This window comes from Trachurus japonicus, chromosome 17 (assembly GCF_045865225.1).
Source record: "Trachurus japonicus isolate A0001 chromosome 17, Traja_1.0".
In the NCBI taxonomy this organism is placed as follows: domain Eukaryota; kingdom Metazoa; phylum Chordata; class Actinopteri; order Carangiformes; family Carangidae; genus Trachurus; species Trachurus japonicus.
In genome coordinates this window covers 8,016,283-8,022,477 of record NC_140923.1, presented here as the reverse complement: position 1 = coordinate 8,022,477, position 6,195 = coordinate 8,016,283, and the positions used below count along the sequence as shown (strand labels likewise).

Genomic DNA, 6,195 nt, shown 5'->3' with positions numbered 1-6,195 from the left:
TATTTCAGTAGTTCAGCACACTTTAAAAAAATGTTTTTAGTCATGTCTGTAAGGTTCATCACTTAGTATTTTTATGTAAATTCTTACTTTTTTGCTTGCGGATGCATTTTTGTTTTAACTAGGAAGAGTGAACATGTTGACTCAACAGGCCATGGGTTGGAATCGAAGGAAGTCAGTCAGCCTTCATCAAGCACTAGCCCACAGATACAGTATGTCAAAGTAAGGGAAATTACATTTGTCTTCTCATCTGACACTACATGGTTAATGCCTGTATTTTTAACAGATTGTAACCTCACAATAGTTTTTTTTTTTGAATATCCAAACCTCTTGGGAGTCTATACTTTTTCCCTTGTTCTGATGACGCTCTTGTACCAAAAGCTTAGCTGAAACTGGTGGTTTCATCATTGTGGAGCTTTTGTTCTGTTTTTTTTTCCTCTTCAAAAGATCACAGACAGGGCAAAGGTGGAAGCTGCCACCCTCAGCAACATCACAAACGAGCACCATATCGATCAGGAAACCATTCAGCAGTGGGTGTGTGATGTCAGAAAATGGGCAGCCACAGGTAAAACATGGAATACTTTGATGTCTTTTCATGTTAATGACTTATTTTTACTTACAAAATATAAGGTGGCTACAAATGAGACTGTTACTGATTACATCACCTCTCAATTTTTGTTGTTGTCCTATTTAGAGAGAGTCTACACTCCGGGATCTACTGAAGACCTGAGGGCCGATATTGAGAACATCACTGTAACCCTTTTGCGCAAGAAGCAAGATCTATATCGTCTGCATGGTTAGTTATCAGACCTAACATGTAATTTAAATTTAAAAGCATGATTAAAATAATATCAAGGATAACACAAAAGTCACAGGACTTATTTCGATTGTGGTTCTTTTTGTAGATGGATGTTGTGGAGGTGTGCATGTATGTGCACGTATGTATGCACTCTTCTGTAACAACAAAAAATTTCTGGCATGGTTTTCTTTTCATTTGACTTTGCAGATAGCAATCAAACACGACAGAGGAAGCGAAAGAAAATTACAGAGCTGAAGAAGAAGCTTCACGAAAAGGTCTTGGAGTACAACACTTTGGTGGAAGAAGGTCAGATTGATGTGGAGTTGGCGTGCAGTCTGACAGATGGCTACATCCTGCCATGGGAAGGACAACAGGAAGGTATGATAATTCCTAAACCTTTTAGTCTATGTCTATTATGCCTATTTTTGATGTGAACTCCACTTCTTGCATGGTTCAGATTTTATCTCGATGTCAATGTGTTGGGGAGGGGCAAATCTTCCAACCCCTATATCTCTGGCCCCTTGCTTGAATCCAGGCCCGTGCAGAGACCTTTGGAGGGGCAGGTGCTCAAAAAAAAAAAGGCATATATATATATAACAGGATTTCAGGTCGGACTATGTGACGGGGGGGGGGGGGGGGGGGGGGGGGGGGGGGTAGCGCTGCAGCTTGGCAATTAGCGCGATATAGCGCATTTACCGTGCGCCCGTGTCTGTATGTGAACCTGTGTCTCGGGCAGAGAGGAGAGATGGTGTTTTTTTTAAGAATCATGCTAGCGTTTCACCATCTCTCATCTCCGCCAGTCAGCCTCTCAACCTGCCGCCTCTCTCGCGTGTAGTGTTGTGTCGTTCGCGAGTGATTCGTTCGAAGGAACAAATTATTTAAGTGAACGTACTGACTAGAATCACTTCCTGACCTGACTCGTTCCTCTCTCAGTTCAGTAGTTGAGCTCAGCAGCAGCGTGCAGGCCGACAGTGGAACTGCTGTGTGGTCTGTGAATCACTGAATCACCTGCCAATCTGGTGGCGGAGACTCTCGTTGCGAGGGAACGGTGCATGTTCAGTGATGCGTTCACTGACAGTCAGGGCTGAGGGCTCCAGTTCACTCTTTGTGCGCGTGGTTCACTGTACTGGGGACTGAGCTCCAGTTCACTCTCTGTGCGCGTCGTTCAGTGCACGTACTGGGGGCTGAGGCCGCCCATTCACTCCGTGTCGTTCGCGAACGTACTGACACGGTGATTCAGGTTCGCGCTGCCACTCACGAACCTACTGCGCACACAGAACTGCTGCTGAGGACGTGATTCAGGTTTGTGCTGCCACTCACTCACTCATGATTCGCGAACCTACTGCACACACAGAGAACTGCCGCTGGGGAAGCTGTTACTCACTCACTGGTGATTCGCGAACCTGCACCAGAGAACTGCTGCTGCAGACGTGATTCAGGTTCACGTACTGTGCTGGATGTGGCGCTGTGTCACTCACTGCCTGGTGTACTGCATACACAGAGCTGTGTATCATGTTAAGTAAATGTACTGTGCACAGAGGACTTGCGTTCACTGTGTAGTAGGGTGAATTCGCCTAATGTGGGACACTGCCTAATGTGGGACACTTAAGCTTAAATGGGTGTAGGTTTTCCTATAGCAAAAGAAAGTTAATGTAAATGTGGTCTCACACAAGCTGTGATATTGCATTATCAAAATCACATGACATCTCAAATGTCCAATCATAGATTTGGGAGGGACAGCCTTCAAACCGGAGGCACCCTGTGTGAAGACCACCAAAATGCTAGTTACTTAGGGTTTGGACAAAAATAATATTAAGGCCATACTTTATTTAAAAAAACAAAATGATTGCAATTTTTTTGTCAAAATGTGTTTATAATATGTTGATGCATTAAATAATATGGTGTAACCATTCTCAATATTTAGCATTTTGATCAACATTTCTACTGTCCCACTTTAGGAAACATGCTTTCCTAACGCGGGACAGGTGGTTTTTCCTAATGTGGGACAGTGCTTTTCCAGGTAAAACTAATAGGTTGAACAATAACAATGGTTGTTTACATGGTTTTATTGTTATAATGCATTGTTTTGAATATTTTACAACAAAAGAAAATTATATTTATTAACTGGAAGTGGTCATAATACTATTAAAGGAGTAAATGGCTCTGAATTTTTTTCTTTCTTGTTTCTAAATCTTGTCTTTTTTGATAATGTTCATGAAAAATGTTGTGTTTAGAAGTAATCAAAGGATAGCACATTACTGATTAATTAAATGGGATGTATTTCAGATCACAGTGGCAAAGAAGAGTAAGGCAATGGGATAAAATCAGGCAAAGAAAACATGGGAAAAGAAAGGAAAAGAATCAAGCAAGTGAACTCAACCAGTGGAAAAAAGACAGGATGAGGGGAAACATTACTGAATATAGGAAGATCACTGAGGATGGTGGTGTCCCACAATTGAAGTTGTTGACCAGGGCTGGGAATGACCCTAAGTCCACTCTCTAGCGCAGGGTAAAAGGTCACCTCCACCACACAGTTTGTAGAAAACCATTAATACTATAGAAGATGAAGCAGAACTAGGACAATAAGTGATATTATTGAACACTGGTTTGCAATCTAGCATTTATCATGTAACTTAAGATGACTTTTAAACAGACTTTTTAGTGTCCCACATTAGGAGCATGACTGTCCCACATTAGGGAACGGAGATTGCTGCAAAAAACTTTGCAATCAGAGTTGAAATATGTATGGTATTTCTTTTAGGAGTGTGATATCGGAATTTTCTCTTTGGATTCCATTAGATCACAACCTAAGGATTTCAGAATGGTACAGGATGTAGATTGAAAGTGTTTGCTTCATATCGCAAAATACACCAGAAGTCTAAATTGCAAAAAATGTCCCACATTAGGCGAATTCACCCTAATATAAAAATAAATATAAAAAATATAAAATAAAAAAAAGGAAAGGGGACGTACAGTGTACAGTACAGATATTCGCGGGAGATTTTTTTTTTTTTTTTCCACCGTCCCTTACAGAGAGTGGGGGGGGGGGCGACTGTAACGTCTGACGGGTGGGGTGGTTTTTTGAACGACTCATTTTAAGGAACTGATTCTAGTGATTCAGTACAGTCAAAAGAACTTCCGATCCCATCACTACTCGCGTGCGGGCGCACCACACGTAAACACACGTGAGGGGAAAAAAAGAAAAGAAAGAAATGTTAGACAATTTTTTATTTTTTTTTTCTGTGAGAGTGGGAAACACTGTGGGAAACACTGGTGATCATAATGATAATGAGAAAAGAAAATGTATTAACTAAGGCTCTACCTATGCTGAGATCCGAACCCATATTTGAGGAGGGTTCTGCTTAGTGAGAGAGTGAGCAGCTCTATCAGGTGAGCTATACATCAGCCATGTAGCTATGTTGTGTCTGCCGTCTTTAGGAGTTGGCCAGCGGTAAAACAGCTGGTCCCAACCGACTTTGATCTTGATCTCATCAGCAGGACTGCATCTTCACGCAGCGGTCGCAGTCACCTCGGTCTCGGTCCGTCCGTTGTGGCATTTGCCCACATCCCCCTATGGCCAGTCCGTCACTACTCCCGTTTCATAGCGTAAATGCAACATTGTTGCACGTGTGATGTCGGATTTTGGGCCGAGCCCGTCTCTCGCTGCGGCGGGGGCACGTCGGGGGCACGTCTTGGTGGATGATGTTACCCATGTTACCAAGTTGAGCCAGGTCATTTCATTTAGGCAACATAAATTATTATTATCATTAAGTTAAATGTTATTCTTGAAGGGCTACTGACAGGCCTTCACACAAACACACACACACACACAAAAAAAGCACCGACAAAAGGGCACTTTGGGCATCAAGGATCAAAGGGGCAGGTGCTTCAGCACCCTCCGCCCCCCCCCTCTGCACGTGCTTGCTTGAATCAGAATGATTTCCAAACTTGACCTCCATTTTGATGTGACCTATACACCTGTAAATTTTGTTATTTTATAGTGCACAGGTCAGACTTAATCGCAGTGTCAAATTACGTAAACACAGATAAACATTTAGCTAAATACCCAAAATGGCTTCTGTGGGTCTTCCAGATAACACCACATTTTCCAAAATAACACATAAACACACCAACTTGATATTTTTTTTTATAAAGAACAAATCACAATACAAATTGTAGGGTAGAAATTGAGTGGTGAGATCTGCATTGTTATTCTGATGTAGTAATCACAAATTAAATGCCTGCATTACCATCAAAATGTCACTATCTCCATCCTAATTATTTTGTCACTGGGTAATGATTACATTTTTAACTTTCGAGGGAACCAAAGATATCTAGTTATGTCGGAAACAATTGTCATTCTGTTACATTTATATTCATAATTATTCCTTGGCTTACTACTCCTTTCCTTTTCTCTACCTAAAGGCAACACCTTCAGGTTGAAGAGGTCTGTCTTTGACCAGGTAATGCTGCTGAAACGCTTGGAGGAGGAGCAGAGCATACTGGTGAAAGAAATGTCTCAGCACATCAAGTACCTTCTGAAGGAAGTGCAAGAGGTTGAGACACTCAGAGGACAAACTTTAGAGAGCATCAAAACCTGCAGTATGTATGAGATATTTTCCTCCACGCTACACATTGCATTTCTTAAGAGTAAAATACAACTGTGTTTAAGTGCAGGGGCTGAAGTCAAATTGTTCTTTCTAAAACATTCTGTTCTGGCCATCCTGTTTCATTATCAGATTATAATCGATTAATTTCAGTCAATTGACTAATTGTCAAGCACTGTATCAAAAATTAATCTAAAAAAGTTTACACTTTTATTGCTAACATCATTCAGTTTAAGATGCAATTACCAGTTTGTTATGTTTTTGCATATGCGCCATTTTAGAATGAAACGACAGTTGCAATTACCATGTTTTCTCTGACAGTGAGCCTTGCTACTATAGTAGCATGGCTCACTTGTAATGTGCATGTTTTTCCACTCACTTCCTCTACATATTTTGGTGAACTAACAGCGGATGCAACACATGGTCTCAATAGTGTCCTCAACCGGAGGTTGCAAGCACTCAAAGGGCAACACAAAGAGGCTGTGAATGTGTACAGTGGTATAGCTGCCATGGAACCAGTTTTACTTCACACACAGGAGGATATTGAGGAGTGGGATGACAATGGGCTACCCTAGCCCCGAGTCAGAGGAAGTAGAAGATTAAGGAAGTAGAAGATTAATGACTATTTATCTGATGACCCTTTGGAGGGGCCTGACCTATGTTGGGTACCACCAGACTGAACAGGCTACTGTATGTAAAGTAATTGAAACTAGCTCCATCTCCAACAGTAACACGTGCGAGTCTAACAGTGATGCTTCTATTCACTATTATTTAATAATGTATTTGTTTGTC

At 41.5% G+C, this 6,195-nt stretch overlaps 1 long non-coding RNA gene across 1 annotated transcript; it reads left to right on the top strand.

Annotated features, from left to right (window-relative positions):
• The first annotated feature begins 696 nt into the window (after positions 1 to 696).
• On the top strand, positions 697 to 5,278 carry LOC146970064 (uncharacterized). The gene is made up of 3 exons (XR_015038020.1): positions 697 to 793; positions 1,004 to 1,174; positions 5,222 to 5,278. It is a non-coding gene; the product is annotated as an uncharacterized LOC146970064 (long non-coding RNA).
• The last annotated feature ends 917 nt before the right edge of the window (positions 5,279 to 6,195 follow it).